We start from the raw sequence: 23,474 nt of genomic DNA, 5'->3' as shown, positions 1-23,474 counted from the left end.
TTCGAGATAAACAGGTAAACATTCGGGCTATACCGATGACCCATCGAATTAAAAAAAAATCTTCTAGTTCAGTGAGTTCGAGCGCTAACGAGGTTTTACTGTATTATCTATTCGTGCACACCAAAAACATTCGCTTTAGAAACAAACACAACCACCCCACCACCAGAAAGACACACACACACACAACAGATTTTTGCGCAGAGCATGCGCAATAAATAATGAACACACACAAAAAAAGAAAATTCAAGGCGTATGTGCGCTTTTGTAGTTGACTTCGCCGCAAAGCACGATTGCTTTGCGGCAAACACGCGGCGGACGACCGTCACGGAAAACGGCCGCAAACGTTCCGTAAATATCTTCGCCAAAAATCATCCCGTAAATTCCATGTACAGCATTTGAAAATACCTAATCCACCCACTAACGGTACGGTCTGGCGATTGTCGCTCTCCTCTTTCAGGGTTACTGCAACAGGGTCGCCGCTACGCATTGGCGTGGTAAACAACGATGAACAAAGTGTTCTACAAATGCTCATACCGGTTAACCGCGTCAAGTAAAAACAAAGAAGGATTTACTTACTGCGAGTCGCACGTGTTTGTCCGCACCGATGAAGGCGAGCAATGCGCATCGGTGGCTAGGCGGCATGCCCTGCTCCGCTGCCGCTCGGATGGGTCTTTGGCGCGGCACCCCGAGTGGTATGAGTCTTGAGACACAGTCGGCAGCGCAGGCAAGTCCTTCGTCCACAATCCGCGGTCGAGAGCCGGAAAACACCGTCCAGTTTGAGCCATACCGCGTTACCGTCACCTACTCTTGCACAGTAAACAATACGAGACTTCCCGATCGGCGCCCGTACCAATATGGCCGACGGTCTCGTTTACATCAGTGTTGTTAGATCACCAAGCAATTTCGCATAGGGTCTATTGTTCTTCTACTGCCCTGGTAGTTTTATAAAGCTTTGTCGTGAGCTTTTGCATACTTGCTGTTAAGGTACAGGCACCTATGCACGCTGGTTGCCCCTTTCTTCTCATCTAATTCTCCAAACCCTTTAAACAGATGTATTGCTTTGCACTTCCCTGGCTTCAAAACTGCAGTCACACTGATGCAACAGGAAACCTGCAAACATTAGACACTCAAACACTTGTGCCGAGTTCATAACTAACACACCCCTTATACTGGTTGCCTTGAAAGAGACAGAAGGTATGTACATTCAACAGAGAAGCGAAAATAAGATTGCAGGAAGCCCTGAAGACTGTTGCTCAGCTTTATTGGTCCAGCCAACGAACGGTCCATCTGATCTCGACTACTGTGGTGGCAACGATGCAGCGGTGGGGTCCCTGATGTCGCGCAGCTTGAGGTAGCACCTGATTGCTCGCCAGCAGTGGTCGTTGAGGGCGTCCAGCTGCGTGCGGCCGTCCTTGCTCGCACGGCAGGAGACGCGCTCCCTGACGACCCCGGCCAGCCGCATGAAGTGGTGCATGTCCGCCCACTGGATGCTCCTCAGGCCTTGCTGGACCATGGTGGCCGTCCGTGCCTGGTCCACCCCCTCGAGCCGGGCCACCTGCTCCCCCAGCTCGGGGTGGCCCTGCATCCGCTTCAGGGCCAGGGCACAGCGCCTGTGGCAAGGGCAGGGCACTGCAGGGGCAAAGGACATATGCGGTCAGGGGGAGGGAGCTCCAGGGGTCCTTGGCTCGGTCGGACAACAGCAGAGACGAAGGACAAGACACTGCAGTGATGCAGTGGGCAATTCAGGGGGCCTCAAACGATTCACACGCCCAGCCAAGGCAATGAGCTTTACAGCTTTGTTCCACGAGGTGATCACAGCACTGTAATTACACGTCCACAATGGACACGACCTCTCGATCCATGTCTGCTGCATGCCTGCATTTGAGGACACTTTATAACCCAAGTGTTGCAGAGTGCAGCAGTTAACGCGGTTGTCGTTATCTTGACAGCGGGAGTGAAAAGTCACCAGGCTGTGTCTCCCTGCTGCAGGCCCAAGTGATTGATTGACTGACTGATTGAAGTGCCAGTTGGTGCTGCTGTCACACTGGGAGCTACTTCCAGATTTCCGCATGCGAGGCAAACTTCCGAGCTTGAGGTGCACGTGGCAATTGTGCTACCAACTTCGAGGTGAGACGGAGCGTTTGCCATGCCCTCTTTGAGTGAGCACACCCACTGGGCTGTGGAGGTGACAGGCGATCAGAGCTGGAGAAGTGGCGAGCCATCACCGAGGGAAACGCAGCTCTGAAGGGCGGTGAAAATCTTGGGGCGTAATGCGCCAAAGCTACATGTGGCCTATGGGGTGCGCCATAGTGGAGTGCTCCGGATTAATTTTGACCACCCGGGAATCTTTTACGTGCGCTGAAATCTGGACACATTTTTGCTTCCTGCCTCCATCAGAAAAGCAGCCACGGCACCAGGGATCGAACCTGTGGACTTGGGCTCAGCAGCACAAAGCCTTAGACACTGAGCGGAGCTGCACTGCAGGCCTGCTCTTCCCGTTGTCTCTGTGCTGGAGCTGGGACACCTCCTTGGTGCAACCGTGGCGGCGGGCACTCGGTCACGTGACCCAGGACTGCAGTGCCACAACAGCAAACCACAAAACATCTTGTGAATGTCCATTCAATGTAACTTTCCTGATATCCAATGTGCAGAGGATATTCGTGAACGCCCACGTTATGTCCAAGGATATTCAGGCGATGTCCCTATTGCCTCGGAATAGACATCCACAAATACTTTCGTCTGGATATCCACAGGATGTCCTTAAAATTCATGGAAACTTTCTGTGGACATTTCACAGATATCCGGACGAGATCATGTAATGTCCATTTGATGCCATGTTGAGGCATTCTCAGGACCTTATACTATTATTTAATAATAGTATAATTAATAATAGTATAGTATAATAGTAAATTTATAATATATAACTGTTTATATATTATTATTAGTGACATGAAACCATCTCCAATTTTTTTTTTGCAAAGAAAAATGGTATTTATTTCACAATCATTTCAATATCCACCAGATGAACCTTGCTGGAAGTCCAAGACCTGGAAAACATTAAAAAAAAAATGAAAACAGCACCAGTTAAACACTTGTTAAATAGCTATTATTGACACAGCTGCTTACACCATTCTGCCTATTGAAAGAGTGACAGGTTAAAAGAAAATTGCAATCAACCGGGCGGGTTAAATACTTTACATACAAATATACCATCAACAGGCGTGCACATATGAATCGTTTCTTAACTGTACAGCTAAAATAAGACAAGAAAAAACAGCAAAGATTTCAGCTTTCGAATAAAAACAGTGCCAAATAAACAATGTGATTCAACTGGAAGCCGTGAAAACATAAGCAAAGAATAAATTTGAAATGTAATAAACCCACAAAAGATTTTCACTTAAAGTTATCATGAAGTTAAACAGAACACCAGAGAAAATAGGAGTGGCAGAATACCTAAGAAACAGGCCGGAGAAGCAAAGGCAAATTTGGTCTCTAAAAAGTATACTGCATGCTAAAATACTATGCAAAAGAAGGCACGTGCTTGGATTCATGCTCACGTGTTCTGTAAATTTGTTTCTGAGAAGTTGAGCCACCAGTTGAAATCTTGTGTTTGATCCAGAAAGCTTGTTTCTTCAGCAGAAAGAGCGGCAGCAAACTTGGCAGCAGCGGCAGTAGAAATAAAGGGAAAGGGAACGAAATGGGCACCCTCCTGAGAATGGCAGAATCTGGGGAAAACGCTACTTGTCCTGCAAGGAAACGTCTTGGTTAGCGTCAGCTTGGTTAGCGTCAGTTTTAGTATAGCGTTTTCAGCCTTACGCAAAGTGTTACCGCTCACTATTCCCTCGCGTCGGTGGAACTGCGCATGCGCAGCACCCAAAGTTGGTTTTGCGTTTAGCGGCCGTAAAACGAGCGCTCGCTATTTCAGCAAAATAGCGTGCGTACGATACCGCCCTTGCGTGTCCCTGCGTTTACAACATGGCGGCAGGTGGAGCGGAGCACCTAAGGGTTTTCTTTCATCTGTGTGCAGCAGTTTGCGTCTTATAGAAGAATTTTTTTGCTCCTGCATGCTTAAATAGCTCCGGTTGTTTGTACTTTGCTATCGTGGTGAGAGAAACTAACGTGGCATCGCCCACTGCCCGAACAAAGCTCCTGCAGGCCGGCGTCGGATGCTGAGTGTGTGCTGCTGACGAGTTCGCTTCACGGTGCAAGGCGGCGATGCGCTCCTGTGGGTGAAATGTGCTTGCTACGTTCGAAATTAGTAATCACTAGCGGCGACTCAACTCAGTGTGTGCTGTTAAAAGCCTTCTGGGTTCGCGCCGGAGTGAAGTGACATGCTGGTCGACCCCGCAAATCGCGTAAAGTGAGTGCGATGACATAGCCTCCTTTATACTGGAGGCAAAAGACCGCATAGCCTCCTTTATACTGGGCTGGAGGCAAAAGACCGCATTTTATTTTTGTGCCTCCGCCCCGCAGTGCAGTCGTTACGTCGCGTGTGTTCGAAACGGATTTCTGGATTGTTTTCGAGACGAATAAAATGTATACGTGAAACCCGCAGTCCTTTGGTTCTGCGCGTTGTGTGCGATCGTCAAAACTGTTGTGTGCGATCGTCAAAACTAAGTAACATCGGGGCTTCAGTGCTCTTATGTAGAAGAATATATTTATCATGTTGTGCACGTTCTGCATTCAATACCAAGGGGAAGGGTTTTGATTCCGCTGGTTGGGTAGTTGTGCAAAATTCTGGGTGCTCACTGATTCTTCGGCCTGATGAGTGCAGCTTCGCATTCAGTTAATACTAGGTGCGACAGATGGCGCCATAAGCGTTAGCGGGCCACAGATCATCATCATCATCATCATCATCGGCCGCAAAGCAAAACTGACGAAACGCAGTACCAGAGTCCTTGCAGTACTAAAACTCCCCGTGCGGTGCCGACGTAGCGTGCCGCAAAAATTTAACGTTTAACGTACGCAAAGGTACAAAACGCTATACTAAAACTCTCTATTATGAGAGTTTCTCACCTGCTACTTGAGACGTTGACCAAGGGGCTGGGATGAAGTTTTTGTCTGGCAGTCTCAGAAGGAAAGCTGGAAGAAAATACCAAGCAGTAATTTAGAGTCGCGAGTAGCATCACAATCGCAAAGAAGACATACCTTGAACAGAGATTGATGATAATTATTGAAGTAGTATACGGCCGGGTCCTTGAAGTGAAGCCGATCGGTGTCTGAGAACCGTGTAGTGCAGCCGAAGACAGGAACCGAACACGAACTGTCGATTTCCCGTCTCTTGAGACGCGAAGTCCTTCGAGCAGTTCAGTACGAGGCAGTTGTGGTCACTGTGGTCACAACAGGAGAGCAAAGAGCGAGTGAGCACTGAGCGACTGAAAAGCTGAAAAGCGCGGGAACCACGGGAACTCAGCTCCCCGTTGGAGAGAGCGAGGATGGTTTCCTCCTCCTCCAACGTTGCCGCCGCCGCTTTTGTCAGACGATACGCCAAGCAAGTAGGGAGAAAGTTGGGAGGAAGTATGCGGCGCGCTCGGGGGGGGGGGGGGGGAATGCACAGCACTTGCTTCGCGCCATCCCCGCGACCCCGACATACAACCCCCCCCCCCCCCCTCCCTCCGTTCCTCGCCCGCTCCATCGCAAGTGGAGAGAGGGAGAGAGAATAAATTTAATTTGAATCCACTTCGAAAGGAGGATGTACAACTTCTCCTCTTCCTCAGGTGGCGGCCAGGAGCCCGTGGGCCCCAGCGGCACCCTCGGCCAGCTGGATCATTTTCTTCTGGATCTGGGGGTCCGTACTGAGCAGCGCGGTCTCACAACTCAGCGGTCCCGTTATGCCTAGCGATGATAGGATCTTTTGTCGCTCCTTATATTGTTCTACCATTGTATTCGCGTCGTCTTTCCCTGAGTGTGGGGGATCAGCTTGTGCTATGTCATTTGACACCCTGTTATTGCCGGTTGGGCCCGAGCATGCCCAGAGCATATGTGCGAGATCCGCCTTGGCTTCTTTACACCATTTACAATGTGCATCATACATTCCGGGGTAGCACCGGTTGTACAAAGCCGGATTTGGATACCTGTTCGCCTGAAGGAGTCGCCATGCCACCGCCTGCCCCCTTTCTAGTATTTTGTCCGCCGGCGGGTATTTGAGCCGGGAGCTTCTGTAATGGTCCAAGATTTCCCTATACGTTACCAATCGACCGCTCGCGGAAGGCCAGGGGTCGGAGGGCAGATTGACTCCGCCGTCAGCCTGTCCGGTTCCCTCCGACCCAGTCGGCGACGAAGGCGCCTTTGTTCTGCCGTCTCCGTGTGCACCGATACACGCGGACTCACAGACGCGAGCTCGGATTGTTAATGCTCGAGCTGCTTCGTGAGCGCGTTCGTTGCCCGGGAGGCCAGAGTGTGCCGGCGCCCATAGCAAAGTAATGGGATTCTTGTTCAGTCTACTGATTGTGCTCTCCGATAGAGAGAAGTTGTTGTTGTTGTAATCCTTTATTTCGAAGGGAAGGCCATGCGGCCATAATAAGGGAGGAGGGGTAAGAGGCAGGGAGGAGTAGCCGAGTAGCACAAATGGTGGGTCCTTGAACGATTTAGAAGAGATCACTGCCGTCAGCAGAGCCAGGCTAGGGTTACTGGGATCATGTGAGTGCAGTCAAGTCAACTTTTACGACCGGGGTAGGCCCCGGTTTACACTAATCTCGAGAGACCACTCTCTAGGCCGAACACCCCGAGGGCTGAGAGAAAATTAGCGTCTTCGAAGGGGGGCTCGTCTTGAGAGGAATCACGTGGCAAAGCGTTGACGAGTATTGGGCGGTACAAAGAAAATGCGGCGCAGTGCCAGATTAAGTGGTTGAGGGTGGCGAACACTAACGTTTGACAGTAGGGGCAGTAAGGAGGTGGAGATTTTGCCGGGTGAATCCATTTTCTCATGATGTGGGGTGTGAGGGCTGCGTTAGCAATAGTTTTGTTGATGAAGATTTCCGCAGAGCGAGGCATCGGAGGAGCCAGAGCCAGGTAGCCAGCGGGAGTAACGGACGCAAGGCGTACTTTCCGAGCATGGCGTGCGCGGTCAAGTTGTAGGCGAGAGTGAGGAGAGGGGCGCGACGCGTCGTCGTCCAGGGGAGGGGTACTAGTGAGACACTCCCTTGCTGCATCGTGTGCAGCCTGGTTGCCCCCATCCGAGTCCGTGTGACCCGGCACCCATGCCAATCGGGCAGTGGTCCCATTGCGAGCCAAAATGGCGATCACGTGTTGGATTTCGTGAACAGTTGGGTGATCACTGAAGGGCTTGCGGAGTTCTTGAAGTGCCTGATGGGAGTCCGTGAGGATCCGAAAATGTGGAGGGGGCGGCGTTGCAATATTGTAGGTCAGGTGATCCAATGCGCAGAGGATGCTCTGAAGTTCTGCTTCCAAGGGAGACGAGTGGTATCCTGGCCGAATGACAGAGCCATCCAAGTCCGGCCGAGCTGGGCAGCGCCAGGCCAGACCCATATGGGAAGGCGAAAGGCTGGCGTCCGTGTAAATGTCCACTTCATCTGGCAATTTTGCCGCAAGGACACGCTGAAGGGCTTTCTCACGGGCAACTGGTCGGGTACGGGGGATACCAGTTCGCTGATGGGCCACTGTGACAGGCGGGAGTGACCAAGGGGGTGGCGGTGGTGAGGCCGAGGCAAGCGTCGGAAGAATTCGCAGGTCCCAGGCGGAGAGTGCTGCCCCCTGTGGCGTTAATGTCCGCCTAAGGTCATGTTGTCCGAGAGTTTCCGCGAGAAGCTCTTCCATGGGAGGCATAGGAGCAGCCCGTTCGAGAGCATCGATGCGGGTATGCCTGGGAAGTCCAGTGATGGTGCGGAGCATGGCCCAATAAAGGACCGCTAAATGTTTCTTATGAGTCGGAGATAGGCTGTAGGCCGGAGCGCCATAAGTGAGACGACCGACCGCTACCGCCCGACAGAGCGTGAGGCACGCCGATTGGTGAGCACCGCCAAATTTGTTTGAGAGACGAGAGATTAAGTGGAGCATTGGCTTCCAATTTTTCCGCAGTTGACTTATCCACTGTCGAGCGCTGTTGTGGCTGGCGAGGGGGATGCCGAGCAAGCGAATATGACCACAGTGGGAGGAAATGGGTGTGTCGCCGATGTAAATTGTATGATGCATACTAGTGGGTGGCTGGTGCAGACCGTGGACCAGGAGAAATTCGGTCTTCTCGGGTGCTAAATCAAGGCCGAGAGTTGGAAGAGTAGTGGAAAGGCTGTTCACCGCCGCCTGCAATTCTGTTGCCATGTCCTCCGTGCAGTCGTAGTCGGCGGCCTCAACCCATACTGTGAGGTCGTCGGCATAGATGGCAAAACGAGCTGCAGTGTCCCGTTCTAGGTTGCGGGCGACGCGTGCCATGGCCAAATTGAAAAGTACGGGTCCAAGGACAGAGCCCTGTGGAACGCCCCTGTCTAGATAAAAGGTCCTGGGGCTCCATCCTGGATGCGTGCTGTGGAACCGAATCGGTAGATTTTCTAAAAAATTCCTGATCCAGTTTTGGGTCCTTTGGCTTGGAAAGGCTATAGCGAGCTCTTCAAGGATCGCTGCCTGACTAACATTGTCAAAGGCTTTTCGCACGTCGAAAGTGAGGACATAATCTGGATTACCAGCTCGTGACGTACGGTTCAGAACGCGTCGCAGTAGCCAAAGGCAATCGTGAGTACCAAGGTGAGGACGGAAGCCAGTCTGGGACGGATGGAACCACGGGCGTACATATTCCAAATAATACTGAAGGCGGTTGTTGATCAGGCGCTCAATAAGTTTACAGATGGTGGGTGTAAGAGAAATAGGCCGGAGATTAGTCAGCACAGAAGGGTCTTTGTTTGGCTTCGGTATCGGGTGAACCAGTGTCAGTTTGAGTTCGTCCGGAACGTCACCAGAGGCCCAGTAAGTGTTAATTATGTTTAGCAGTACTGAGTGTGCAGACTCGTCCAAGTTACGCAGCTGCTGCCATGTCACGCCATCATGACCAGGTGCAGAATGTGGTTTGCCCTGGTGAAGAGCCGCTTGTAACTCCCCCATGGTGAATGGGGCATCGAGATTTCTATCCACGTCTGAAACCATTATGGTCGGCAGCGGAGGGTGGGGACTGAGTGAGGCACGCGGGAAAAAAGTCGTTATCAGGCGATGTTCTACGTCCGCTGGTGGGTCCCGGAGAGTGAGGGAAGCGAATAGAGTAGGTTTTCCCTTACGCTTGCCCGACAAGCTCCGAAACGTGCTCCACAGCCTGGAAAGGCCTCGTTCTTTACCGAGCTTAGCACAGAGACTATGCCAATGCTCGTTGGAAAGGGAGCGCTGGTATTGTCGGATGATTTGGTACTGACGACGAATACGAATCAGGTCTCGGTGACGTTTGCCGTTGGTTAGATAGCGAGTAGTGAGGGTTTGCACGCGCTTCCACAGGTTGGTAAGATGAGCGTCCAGTGCGGGTGTTGCAGAGTCACATAAGATTTCCTCTGTAGCGTGTGCTTTCGCAGAGTGTATGGCAGCAGTGAACTGCGGTAAGGTTGCATTCTGAGGGATACGGAGGGCGGTTCGAAAGGTTTGCCAATCAATGTGCGAAAGATATTGTCGAGTGCGGAAGCGCTTGCCTCGGAGAGTGAGAAGAATAGGATAATGATCACTACCCCAAGTGGTGGTATAGGGGCTCCACGTGCGAATCACTCCTGTAGTGGCAATGGTTAGGTCAGGCGAAGTGTTTTTCTGCCGTCGATGAAGACCCACACGGGTGGCTAACGTAGGGTCATTTAGAAGAGAGAGACCGCAATCGTCAATCGCCGTCTCAAGGCACGAGCCTCGACCATCCGTAGAGTCGTATCCCCACGTAGTGCTTTTCGCATTAAAGTCCCCGCCGATGACAATTGGGGTGTGGGGATACTGCAAGACAGGTGGCGTAACCAATTATAGTTAACAGATTTCTGAGAGCCGGTGACTGGGCGGCAATACACAGACGCCGCGAGTAGTGGTTTCCCATCAGGTAGGCGCACTTGCACTATGACCACTTCGTGATCCTTGGAGCATTGGCCCGGGACGGACACCTTGCAGCAACCAAGGTCTGACCGCACTAAGACAGCCGCTTGTTCCACCACTGATGGTTGGGTGGGAGATGAGACTTTGCCTTGGTGAGTTATTGACGGTTCCGAATAAGTTGTGTGGCCTCTAATTTTTGGCATGGATCTGGTTTCTTGAAGAAGGATTAGAACAGGCAGAATTTGCGCTACTCGACTTGAAAGAATGGGAGCCGATTGATTAAAACTGCGACAGTTCCACTGCAACACGCAGAGAGACCGCTTCATTGTCCAAGGGTACTGCGGGGAGTAATCTTTCTTGGCGGTGGGTCCGCTTCATTTGGAACACCGGGAAGGGTTTGGATGAAGTTCATCATAGCCGTAGTTTGCTGAGCATACTGTTGTGTGAAGGTCCGGAGCTTGTCCATATCAGCCAACCGAGCGCGACGTTCTTGCTGTATGTCTGCGCGAATGAATTTCAGCACTTGCATAATATCGTTCGTTTCAGTACCCCGTTGCGAGGTAGCGGTACGCTTGACGCTAGTACTACGGCTCTTCCGTTGCTTCGGCATCGGGGGCAGGGGGTTACGGAGGGCCGACTTCGCATGTGTAGTCGGGGATACAGTTGTGGGGGGTTGAGTACCGATAGCTGATGTTGCTGGCGCTGCTGTGCTAGAGGGAGCTGTTTGGACGGGCACGGTATGGGACCCTTGGCGGTATGCTGCAATTTCAGCCTTGAGCTGCGCATTCTCTTCACGAAGCAGATGGAGTTCAGAACGAAGGCTATCAAGCTGGGTTAGTACGGTTTGCAGAATCGAATCACCTGTTGGCGAAAGTGAAGGTGGGGGACCAGCTGTAGCGCTAGCTGGGGGAGGCACTCCATCGGCAGTGCTGGTGCTCGAGGTGCCGTGAGGACGTACACGATCCGCCCAGGATACTCCATCTTGCACTTTGGAATAGGAACGAGGTGGGGAGGCAGTGCGGGCAGGACACGTGGGGTCCACCGCCAGATGACCATCTTTTTTACAAGCCACACAATAAAGTGTGCGCTCGCATGGCTCAGCTTCAGCATGACCGCGTCCACATTTGCGGCACACCGGTTGGTGCGGGCAGTACTTAGCCATGTGCCCGATGCTGTGGCATGCGAAGCAGACCATTCGCTTTGGCTGGTAAGGCGACACTTTAACTATAGCCATGTAATATTTTACCACGTGTGGTATCGTAGGGGAATCGAAAGTCAGGACTGCTCGATTTGTTTTGCCTATTGTTGCGTCTTGTTGCGAGTTGTAGCGACCGCAGTCTGCTGGTAGCGGGGCCGGTCGCCTTCGCTTCGTCGAGCCAGGACTAGGGGAGAGCTTAGAGCAAACTCAACGGGTTTATTTACATTTTTACAGTGAGTTGTCGAGATGAAGACAGAAGACCGCTCTTGGCGGGCCGCAGCACGCCCTTTTTGTTGACCCCCGATCCCTAGTTCCCTAGGTTAGGGATCCCCATACAAAACAATGCGGACCAATGGTGATGTGTACGTTCCTCGCTGTGAAGCACCGCCCTCGGGTAGGGACACGCCTTTCAGGTATGTCGGCAGATGCACAGCACACGCACACACACACACCCTTGCCACTCGTCAGGACCCGCGCGGCGCCGCGTATTCTTTTGGTGTCTGCCGCGCGCTGCGTTCCCAGGGAGCCTAACAGCACAGATTAACAAAGTTCGTGGAATCACTCCGGGACGGGTTAATGGCTTGACCATTGCCACTGCCTTCTTCGCTGTGCTGCCGCCGCCACTGGGTCCCATTGTCCGGTCGTCGCCGTCTGGGCTTTCACGCGCACACGCGTTCAGTTGCTTAGGCCGGGGGACGAGCGGCGGCTCCTTAATCCCTTTTGGGCAACAACACTCAACACCGCTCAAAAGCCGCTGTCAATCAGTGGCCGCCGCCGCGGTGTCGGCTTCCTTTCGTTTCCGTCGACAAGCGGTGGGGAGGTCGACCGGCGGGTGACTGACCCGCGCAAACATGGCGCCGGTGAGTCATAACAGCTCCTCCGCCGACGGGAAGATCTCGGACGTCGTGTAGTATCAGCTGCTCGACGGGAGAGATCACAGTAGCAGCATTCTTTCAGCACCATTGAAACCACAAAGACCAACCTCCCGAACCAGCAAGAGCCGGCAATGAGTTTTCGGCAACCAGGCTGCTCTTTCAAAGGTGCTACAATGCACCTACGCTTTTCATTTTTTTTTTTCATATGGCAACCACACCAATACTCTTGCTCACAGCTAAAAGCTTAGACTGAGTTACTCACAACACTACTCAAAACCATTACTGAAAACGTTCCTCAACTGAAAACAAAAGAACGCGAAAGAAAAGCTAGAAGGCTCTGCTTAATGTGTCAACATTGGCATTGACAGAACCCTTCTTATACTTCACAGTGAAGTTAAGCTCCTGAAGCGCAAGGCTCCAGCGTAGTAGTCGCGGATTCTTTCCCGACATTTGCGACAGCCACGTCAGTGGGCAGTGGTCAGTGACGAAGACGAAAGAAGTTCCGTAAAGGTAGCAGGCCAGTTTTTGGGTGGCCCACACAATGCAGGCACATTCTTTTTCTGACGCACTGTAGGCCTCCTCGCGAACTGAGAGTTTCCTGCTGGCGTACAGCACTGGGTGCTCGTTCCCGTTCTCATCCTCCTGGCAGAGTATTACTCCTAAGCCCCTATTGCTGGCATCGCACTGCACAATAAAGGGACGATCATAGTTCGGTGCATGCAGTACGGGTGAGCTAACAAGAACCGCTTTGAGGCCTTGGAAGGCACCCTCCATTTCTGGTTGCGGGAATTCGCTAACCGCCTCTACTTTCAACTCGTCAGGTCGCCTCCTGCCCTGCCTTACCACGTGCCCTAGGTACCGTACTTCGGCGCGAGCTAGCTGGCAGTTAGCCGGCTTCGCTGTCAGTCCAGCGTGTGTCAAACGTCTAAGGACATCGCTAAGATGGTACAGGTGGTCTTCCCATGTATTGTAGTACATAGCAAGTTCGACTAAGTAGGGAACAGCGTACTCTTCAGTTCCCTGAAGAACTCGGTTCATTAGCCTTATCCCGCACTTCTCCAGGAAGCCCGCAGTCAGAACGCTGGTTAACACTGAACCCTGGTCGCACTGTATCTCGTGAGGAAAGCCCACTCTCGAAAAAATAGACAGTAGTGCGTTAACTACTTCTACTGAGCTCTGCTCCTTCATTTGGATCGCCTCTGGCAATTTGGTTGCTGGACAAACAGCGGTAAGGAAATACCGGTAGCCTGATTTTGTCGCTGGGAGTGGTCCCACAACGTCTATTACCAGCCGGCGAAAGGGCTCCGAAATGAGCGGAAGCAGCTCAAGTGGCGCCTTTTCCTTCTCGTGCGGTTTTCCCACTCTCTGACAGGTTTCACACGCTCTTACGTGGTTCTCAACTTCGGTGAAGCATCCTGGCCAGTAAAACTCTGTTAGGAGCCTATCTTTGGTCTCCCGAGCTCCTAAATGCTCCGACCAACCCACTCCCTGACACTGATCAACAATGTCATGCCGATACTCAGCTGGAACTACAATCAGGTCAAACCTGCGACCTTTTTCATCCCGGTAGTGGCGGTACAAGATGCCATTTTTGACTGGAAAACTGACATTCTTCCTCGCCACCCCTTCTCTGACTGTGTTCCAAACCTCCTTAAGGCTGGGTTCGCTTTTCTGCTGCTCGATGAGCTCGTCTCCTGTCACTTTCCCCTGTACATTGCCTAGTGATTTGGATACAGGCAACACGAGCAGCCCCTCTTCCGATTCCCCTTCAGCTATATCAGCGCGAGTCTCCTCCTCTGACCCCTCTCTCTTTTTTTCAGTAGGCGACGGGATAGTAGACTCCGCTGTGCTGACTCCAGCTGGTGTTGCTGCACTTCCGGTGAAACTCGGTTCTTGCAACTTCCACTTGTCTTCCGGCACCCTCCCTGCTCAATTTGGCCTCCAACTTGTCCCTCCCATCCTAAAAAAGAACAAATCTCCCAAACTTTTCTCCTCTTTTCGTCCTATTTCACTCACGAGCGCTTCCTCTAAAATAGTATGCGCGAATCTGCAACTTGAACCCTGAGCAGCAGCCGGCTTTTCCTCGACAGTGCAGTGCCATGGATTCAGTTGCCGACATTGTCTCTGCACTAGAAAACGCGAAGGCTACCAAAAACCGTGGCATTTGTCGTCCTTTTGAACATTCGCAAAGCCTTCGACTGCTTACCCCACGAGGCTATTCACGATGCAGTAAAACGCTGCAAAATTACTCGGCCGTCACCCTCATCTCCCCCGACGTTACAAGACTGGACGAGGCCCGCCACTCCATCGCGCAAGAACCAAACAAGCAATACCCATACGCGTGGGTTGCATCATGCAATGCACCCGCTCGCATCCCAAGCATCAAATTTGGGTGACAAGAGTCCTGCCTACTCAGCAGGCTCCGTAACTGGCTCCGTACTGCAGGCTCCATACCAGTGCTCGCCTACAACTGTATGAGAAAATCAACAGTCCCGCTTGTTCTTCATCCACATAAATCAAGCAGCCTAAAATATAGAATCCAATTCCCGAATCAAAGAGAAAGGCAAACCAGATTTCGCTCAAATTCCAAATCAAATAACTACCCGCTCTTCATTTAAAATATGAGTTAGAAACAGGCCAGAAAATATTTTGAAGCTGGAAAGACGGGGATGAGGGGAGATTTGAACTAAGACACACTTTGTGTGGCTGGGGCCCTATATGTACACCGCGCTATGAACGCGAATTCTCAGTGTAAGGAAAAATGTAAATTTGTGGACATCCTAGCAATATCGCGTAATGATGTTATAATAACACACCTGCAGTGATATCGCATGGATGTCCTCAAGCAGATGATCTTGGGTGAAACATTGTATGGACATCACATGAATGTCCTGAAATGACATTGGATATTGTGACCATTTGTGGATATCCTATGGACTTTCGTGGTTTGATATCTGTGCCTGTACACGCCCACTCTCTTTTAACAAGGCACTGGATGTAGCGGGGGCAGGGAGAGTGGAAAGAGTGTGATACACAAACAAATCAAGAAAGGAGAACACACAGTCTCAGTGACAACTCAAGTTTCCTTTGAGATGCACAACATCGACCGTATTTTCATCCGCATTATCTGCTTCTGCTACGCCACATTGAGACAAAACCAGGAAGTAACCCTGCATATTCCATGCACTGTGTGATGCATCCCTTCGGTGGTCATAAAAAAGGAGTACCACACAATCACATTGTGCGTGGTCGCCAAGCTTTTAATTGTGTTTAGCTGTACACGAGCTCACATCCACCCCCCTTTTCCATCCCAGTAAACAAACTATCCCACCAATGCCAAAGAATGCCTAAACAGCTAATCATAAAATCCGAAACATTCCAACTGTGCTCACGTAGCCTGACAGTGGGGAGTAATCGGACGGCACAAACAAACTCACCAGGAAAATGCCTCGAGCCATCGAAATATCGGCGTCCTGTAGCCCCAGCAACCAGTTTAAAACTGTACAACCACAACGCTTACAGCTGCATCACTAAATTTCAAAAACCTGCCTGACTTGTCAGTATCAAGGAAGGCGTATGCCATCACTCACAATGTAGGGTCGTAAAGCTGCCATTCTCAGCCTCACTCCTTCACTTGGAGTACAAGATTAGCTGGCAGATATCTCACCTGATCAGATGAAATGAGTCAGATCTCATCTGATCTTAGATAAGCCGACCAGACGAATCAGATGAGTCGATCTCATCTGCTCGACTCATTCGAATTCGCGAATTTAGCTCCCCTTTGGTGTGAAAATCCTGCGCCATGGCTACCGTGGCTCAGATCCTCGCTGGCCTGATTTCCCTGAAGCTCAGCTCCCCTAGCCTGAAGCACTCTCAGCGTAGGCAGCCTCGCCGAGTCTTACTCGGGCTCCATTCCCCAAGGCTCACTCACGGCACCGCAGCATCCCGGCCACTCGATGGGAAGGACGGCCTCCTTTTCATCGAGCGGTCGTGGCGGCATTACAAAAATGCTGCCCATGCACACTCAAACTTGTCCCCGAGTCTGAGCCCCGTTGGGGTGCGCTGGGTGAACGACTCGCCAGCGAGTCTGCCGACCTGCAAACAAGCGCCATTCCCGACTTTCGCACCAACTACCACAATGACGCCACGCTGCTTTTCATTGTTTCGTTGCCCCAGCAATGGAAACTTAGTTTTATCATTAATTTTATGCATAGTTCACGTGCTGGTGTACCAGTTAAGCATGCTCAAAATCTGCCCAACTTGCAAACTGATGTTGCTCATTAAAATGCACGAACAAGAGCTGAAAAAACACGCGAGGCCTACGCTTTCTACCTTTAAACCACTGTGTTGGACCGGCAAAAATACCAGTTCGGTTATCCTTCGGGTAAACTTATTTCATTCTGGTTCAATTCCGGTTCGACTAATGCAATGAACTGGGTCGCAAGCTTCAACTGGTTTGCAAACCGGTTCAAAGGTGAATTATTAGCAAAGTGGAAAAAAAAAGAAGTTTTGTAGCATAGTCACCATAACACTCAAAAACATTCTTGTTTAATCAAAATACTGTCTTTGTTTCCGTAAAAGTGCTGCAATATTAAAATTGTCATTAAAGAATTTGACCACATAATAATTTTACGGAAAACACACCAGCTACTTTTTCGCCCAGTCTTGGGAACTTAAAAAACGCACTGCCAAGAAGAGACAGCACTGCCAAGAGATTCATCGGTGCCTTCTGATCCGTTTTATTACACCACTAGAATGCTAACAAGTAAACCACTTTGCTAACTGTCTTTCATTTCCTTATTAGGTAACTGCTGATATTGTGTCGCAGAAAATTTGAACATTTTTTATCTTCTACTCGTATCTTTTCTGTCAAAAACTATGTCCTTGCAGCTTTAGTGGAGTTGAGTGAGTTATCAAAGGCTAGTTCTAAATAACTCAAGGTTGAGCTTTGTTTTCCTGGTTCACTAAGCGCCCTAGCCAAGCATGTAGGGAGACACAGCGGAGAAATAGCACCACACAAGGGCTGCTACACCTTGGGTATCGGGTCTGCTATCGCGTCAACCAATAGGGAACCTTGCCCCCTCCCCTAAAGCAAAACAGTCTACGAAGAATTCTCATGTACAGCGCGCACACATGCACACGCGCATGTGCGCACACAAAAGGGTGTTCCAGCCCCCTGTGGAGAGGAACCTGTTCTGTACAAGAGACCGCAGGACGAATGGCTGTAATGGCAGTTAGGCAACTTGAAGGGCTAGTGCTCAATGCTTAACACTTAATTGTACCTCTCAATTTGAAGGAAAACAGTCCGAAATTTTGAACTGTCTCTCTCATTGTTTGCAGTGGAGCGCATCTTCGGTTATCCCCCTGTCCTGTGTTTCAGAAACCTATTTCTGCGGCCCTCTTCCTTCGCCATCTTTTGCCTCCTTTCTTGTTGCATGGGGTTTGCCTCACCTGCACAAGGCTGATGCCCGAACCAGTTGGTATAAACAGCACAACCATGCGCCTCTTTCTTCCTGCGTTCACCCGTCGCAGTGTTGTGTGCCTTCGTACGACTGTGTACCGACCGGACAAAGTTTCAACCCTTTCGGGGTGCTACAAGTGGGCACACATTCGGGGTGTGAGCCTTGGAGGGTGCGCAGTGCAGCTGCCCCTGGACAGTTCCAGCAAGGGAAGGGAAAACTCAATGCTGCAAATGTCGCGCAGGCTGCCGACAGTGAGGCAGTTCTCCTGCACAATCTTTCACCCTGCTTGATTGACAACCAACAACATACCACGGCAGCATGCCCAGGGATGCACATGTGATCCCGGCCGCAGTGGCTGCTTTTCTGATGGAGGTGAAAAGCAAAAACGCGCGCGCGTCGAGATTTCACCGCACTGAAAGGTCCCCATGTGGTCAAAATTAATCCGGAGCCCTCAACTATGGCCCCTCTTTTAGCCCAGGTCACGGTGTAGGATATTCTATTAGGTGAGGACACAGCTTGCAGAACAAACGGAACAAACGTGTGCTCGTCGTTTTTGATGAAGTCGTCAAACTGCTGCCGCTGAGACCACTGACTGCAGCGCCCTCCAGCGGCAGAGAAAAGAAGCTGCCCGAGCGCCGGCCACTCGGACGTGTTCGGATCTTTCCGGCTCCTTGTCGGGCCTTGTCGGCAGCTTCCGTAACCAGTCGTCTGCTCAATGTCTGCTCACCGCAGCTTGGCTAGAGCTTGGCCGGTTCCGCCGGCCAGTGGTGCAGACGATAATTTGAAGAAAGCCATGCCAAAGCCTTTGCGCTCGCCCCAGTGTTTCAACGCGTTCTGGGTGTGTGTTTTGAGTCGGTAACAATATACAAGGTACGAGACACTAAACAGAAGGGAATGTGTGCCGCGGTAGCCATGGAGCACTCACACAAGTGAGATTTTATGCTTGCTCAACGAAAACATGGGGTGGGTGCAAATGCCTTATTAAGTACGTACTGCAATGACTGGCGAGAAAACGCGATCCTAAACGAATGAATGCGTGCTCTGCAGCCATCCCCAGCAGAAAATTATGCTACTTGCAGTCAGCATTTCTCTGAGAGTGAGGTTGCGCGAAAGAGTACTTTTCTGAGCTTGTACTACTGAATGTCGAAGAGGTGCGCGCTCGCAAACGATGCAGTGCCGTTGATTTTACTGTTGGCTACAGTCCCCCAGCTACTCAGTACAAGCAGCGGCAAAAAGAAAGCGTCCGCTTCCGCAACAACGCCCTGACATACAAGAAACACGGCCGCTCCATCTCCCACCAAAAGGGGGAGATCGAGCGGCCGTGCACGGAAAGTAGCCCAGTTTCTGAAACGAATTAAACTAGCGGCGAGTACACTGATGTTTCTACGTCGTAAATGGCGTTGCACAACTGGGGTAAGTTCACGCACGAAGCAGCGGAGACCAATCGACGTTGTTAAAGTCACTGCCATTGTCCAATGTTCAGAGGAGCTGCGCGCGCACCTAAATGAACTTAGCTACACACCCGAACTCTCACAGCTGTTTCAACAATACAATAGATTACGCGTTAAAATCACGTTGCGTGAGCTGAGCTCACGCAAACGTTTTACACGCGTGCCGCTGGTGCCTGCAAACCACCTTGCTTGGGACAGTCGTTGGTCAAGCCACTTGAAGCCTTGGATGCTGTGAAGCTTAGGAGTTCTGCCACTAGATGCCCTTTCAATAAAAGGCCTACGTTCGGTGCCACGGCGCCAACAACTCTATTTGACAGATTTTTTGTGCTCCTGTGTCGACACTCAAAAGCGTACCTTCCACCGTGGCCCAGGTGTGGCTTTGGCGTGCATTGGTGTGCAGTCCTCCCGCCACCCAGCCGAAAAAAAACCATTGGCCGACCAATTGGTCCAATTTGCCACCCAATGGCTCCAAATGGAATCCCAATGGGTCCGAATGGAAACCCAATGGGACCAATTGGACCTATTGGAGCGATCCGAATTGGGCCCATTGGCTCGATTAGGATGGCCAGTTGGCCCAATTGGACCCATTGGCTTCAACCATAAAGTTAATACTACTGACTGCTCCAACATGATGACCCAATCGGGGAGCCATTTTGAATAGTATTTGGATAGTATTCAATTACGACAACCATTTGCTGAAATTTAATTCTTTCTCTCACCCTTAATTTGAAACCTTCAGAAATGTTCAAAACTTCAACCTTTACAAATGTATATTTATGAGGCAATTAATTTTGATATTACAATCAGCAATTCAAGATAAAGTTTTCAAAAAAACAACAAGCAAACACTAAAGAAAACTTTCTGACACGAGTAGCAAAATTGTTTTGAAATAAAACCACGATCCAATCCAATCGAATCCAATCCATAGATGTACAGTGGATAAGTGGTATTCAACGTGGTGCTGGCGGTGTAGGTAGTGTAGGCGTGTTGGTCGGTTGCACACGCAGTCTTCTCTGACTGTGCATTGCATTGGAAATGTAAAGTGGTCTGCAAGAGTGTGAGAAGTGGCGACGATGATGTCGCACACCCATAGCAGTGTGTTTCAAGATGCATCTTTACGCTGAACACCGCTAAGCCTCGCACCGAAGGAAGAGTGCCTCTGTTTATGTGAGTAACAGCTGGTTCAGTTTTCCTTGCCATTTTCACTCCTCATAGCGTGAGCGGTATTATTAAGAATTAATTTGTCTGCCTAAATGTATTTCAGGGCTGTTCATGTTACGATTGACGGGTTCACGACATCGCCACGCAACGGAGTTCGCCATGCATGGGACATTGTTGAAGAGGTGAGCTCACGCCACTCAACATTTCAGTGCCTTGTTGTTTTAATGCGCGAAACTGCGGTTTATTATAATCTTAACCCATTGTTCGCTTTTGTCACTCACTTTGTGAAGGTCCAGCCAGCCTTTGGCGAGCGGAGCACGGCATGGACAATGGCCTGTGGAAAATTGCTTAAAGGACGAACTGTCTGCATGCTGTGTATACAAACAGAGCAATAAAGATATTCATCCATTCCAAGAGTTCTATTTGTGATACAGGTAACCAACGCACTGCAGCGGCAGCTCAGATGGAGTGGCTGCAGCAATGGGATAGAACCAACTAAAAGTGCAACAAGTTGGCGACCAATGGGAAGACCTATTGGTGTTCCAATTGGTCGGCCAATAGGTCACCCAATTGGACGGCCAATAGGCCGTAGCCGTCCAAATGGCCGGCCAATGGGGACGCCAATGGGTGCCTAATACATTTGGTCTCTTTTTTTGCCTGCTCAAAGCAGCTTTGAGCAGCTCCAAGCAGCTCCGTATTTTATTTGCCCATAGAACATCTATGGCGGGAGCAGCTTTAGGCTGCTTGGAACTGCTCAGAGCTGCTCGGAGCAGGAAAAAAAAAGAGACCTAGTATTGGCCGACCATTTGGCTGACCAATTGGCCGACCCATTGGAATTCCAATTGGTCGGTCAATGGTTTTTTTAGGCTGGGCATGTTCCGAGCGTCAAGAGAGGGTGTTTAGAGCGTTTTGATTCTGCTGAAGGGGAAACGTGCGCTACAAGTTTCGAAGTTGATGGGGCCGGAAAGAGAACAGCTGCGAATGATATGGACAGCACATTGTGAACAATGGCTGGTTGAACTGTTCCTGTGTGAACTGATACCCGTTGTTTTTTCAGCTCAGTTCTGCTTCGGGTTCAGCGGGCTCAAATAATAACGGTTCTGGTTCAGTTGCGACTAAAATACCGGTTATGTTCCAGTTTTCGACTCTGCAGACACCCTGCTTTTGGCATTCGCACAGCTGAACTTCAAAACCATGTGCAACATTGCTTCCCTAGTAGCACAAATTGTTGCCGCAACGTTTCTGCCGTGTTGCCAATGTTGCGTAACGTTAGGAAACGTTACACAACGTGGTGACAATGTTGCCGAATGTGGGCCAACGTTGGACACATTCAGCAACATTGACTCAACGTTTACAAGCAATGTATAGGCAACGTTGCCTGTATGCACGTTTTTTCACGTTGCAGCAATGTTGCCAAATGTGGGCGAACGTTGGACACATTCAACAGCATTCACGCAACGTTTACAAACAACATGTGGGCAACGTCGCCCGTGTGCACGTTTTTTCACGTTGCAGCAATGTTGCCAAATGTGGGCCAACGGGACACATTCAACAACATTCACGCAACGTTTACAAACAACATGTGGGCAACGTCGCCCGTGTGCACGTTTTTTCACGTTGCAGCAATGTTGCCAAATGTGGGCCAACGTTGGACACATTCAACAACATTCACGCAACGTTTACAAACAGCGCATAGGCAATGTTGCCCACATGCACGTTTTCTTGCGTTGCACCAATGTTGCCAAATGTGGGCCAACGTCGGATACATTCATGCAATGTTTAAAAACAATGCATGGGCAACGTTGCCCTTTGGACGCTTTTTTCGCGTTGCAGCAATGTTGGCAAATGTCATATGTTAAACGATCGTATGGGGAGTTTAAATAAGCTGCCTAAAAATTCAAATGATCCCATGTAGTACATGTACGTCAGGATACGTTAATTTCGGGAGGGTGGTTTTTACATATTTAGCAATGTTCACGAAAAAAACCACAACTAACATTGCCTGTGTACATGTTTATCTAGGTTGCCGCAATATTGAGGAATGTTGAATGTATAGCAGCTTTCATTTATTTATTATGTGAAACACCACACTAACCTATGTTTTGGAGGGATTACGTCACCTACAAAAGTTCAAAAGGTTATGCACAACGGACGCCTTAGCCACAGTTCACTGTACCATCGCCTCCTGTACTGTAGCTGCGTATAATACGGCGCTTACATATACACGCACGCACGACGCACGCACATAAATGAAATCCCCATCGTCAGCCTGTCTACTGCAGGATGAGGGTCTCTCCCAATACGGGAGGTTTTCGCCGCATGCTACACCAAAGGGGCCAATATCTTGTTCTCGTGAACGGATGCCATCTTCTAGGCATCGCCTATCTGGCGTAGCCTCTCTGATATCCGCTGATGATATACCACAGGACAAGGCAGCACCCCAGACCGGGGAATATAACGAAACAAAGGGTGGTGCCTGTACCAGTTTTGAAGTTATTCAGAGGCAGACAGCAGGGCACCCTAAATCTATATGTGATCATCTAGAGACAGAGCTCTCGAAAAACTGGTCACCGAACGGACCCTCAACGTCGCGGCGGCCCTATGCCCCCCCCTCCCCCCCCCCCTACACCCTAAAACCACAGTTCCAAATAAAGTGGACTCTCTCTCTCTCTCTCTCTCTCTCTCTCTCTCTCTCTCTCTCTCTCTCTCTCTCTCTCTCTCTCTCTCTCTCTCTCTCTCTCTCTCTCGAAAAACTGCAGAAATGCATGTGGAGGAGTGTTACACTGAGCGTGTAGATTCCCCCATGAAATCTAAAAGAAACCGCGAACGTTTGAACGTTTCTCAAATGAAAGAAACGCGTGGATGGCGCAGCCAAACTCGGCGGCAGATCCTTTTATTTTAGTCCCTCATTTGTTGGATGGTCGCACAATATTACTGTAGAGTGGAGAAAGCCTAGAATAAAATAATACCGCCATTTCGCGCATCGTGCATTTCGTTAAAGCCAGATGCTGCGCCGTTCTAAGACGGTCATTTTTTCAAGATGGCCGCCGGCTGTCCCATAATAGAAATTCGTTTCTATTTCATGTTTTTAGTAAGAGTGTAAATCTCATCGCCGTTCTTGGTGTTAATCAAAATATACCACAAATACGGGACCTTCGATTGAAGATTGAGCGCGAACAAAAGATTGTTTATTTTTTTTTCAGGAAAAACTTGTAAAAACGCTCATTTATTGCTGTATCATTCTGTGTAACTAAAAAGATACACAAACAGGTTTCGTTTATGTTGACGAACAGAATTTTAACAGGTCAGGCAGGCCGATTCCCGATCG

The 23,474-nt window shown here is 50.2% G+C and overlaps 1 long non-coding RNA gene across 1 annotated transcript; it reads right to left on the bottom strand.

Moving 5' to 3' along the window:
• Positions 1 to 1,077: 1,077 nt before the first annotated feature.
• LOC144149270 (uncharacterized) lies at positions 1,078 to 19,471 on the bottom strand. Its single transcript, XR_013318249.1, has 2 exons — positions 19,340 to 19,471; positions 1,078 to 1,629 (listed from the first exon to the last, which is right to left on the bottom strand). It is a non-coding gene; the product is annotated as an uncharacterized LOC144149270 (long non-coding RNA).
• Positions 19,472 to 23,474: the final 4,003 nt, after the last annotated feature.

The sequence above is a fragment of the Haemaphysalis longicornis genome, unplaced genomic scaffold (assembly GCF_048455015.1).
Source record: "Haemaphysalis longicornis isolate Haplotype H1 unplaced genomic scaffold, Haemaphysalis longicornis Haplotype H1 scaffold_8, whole genome shotgun sequence".
NCBI lineage: Eukaryota > Metazoa > Arthropoda > Arachnida > Ixodida > Ixodidae > Haemaphysalis > Haemaphysalis longicornis.
The sequence above is the reverse complement of the archived record's forward strand: the minus strand, read 5'-3'. Positions and strand labels throughout refer to the sequence as shown.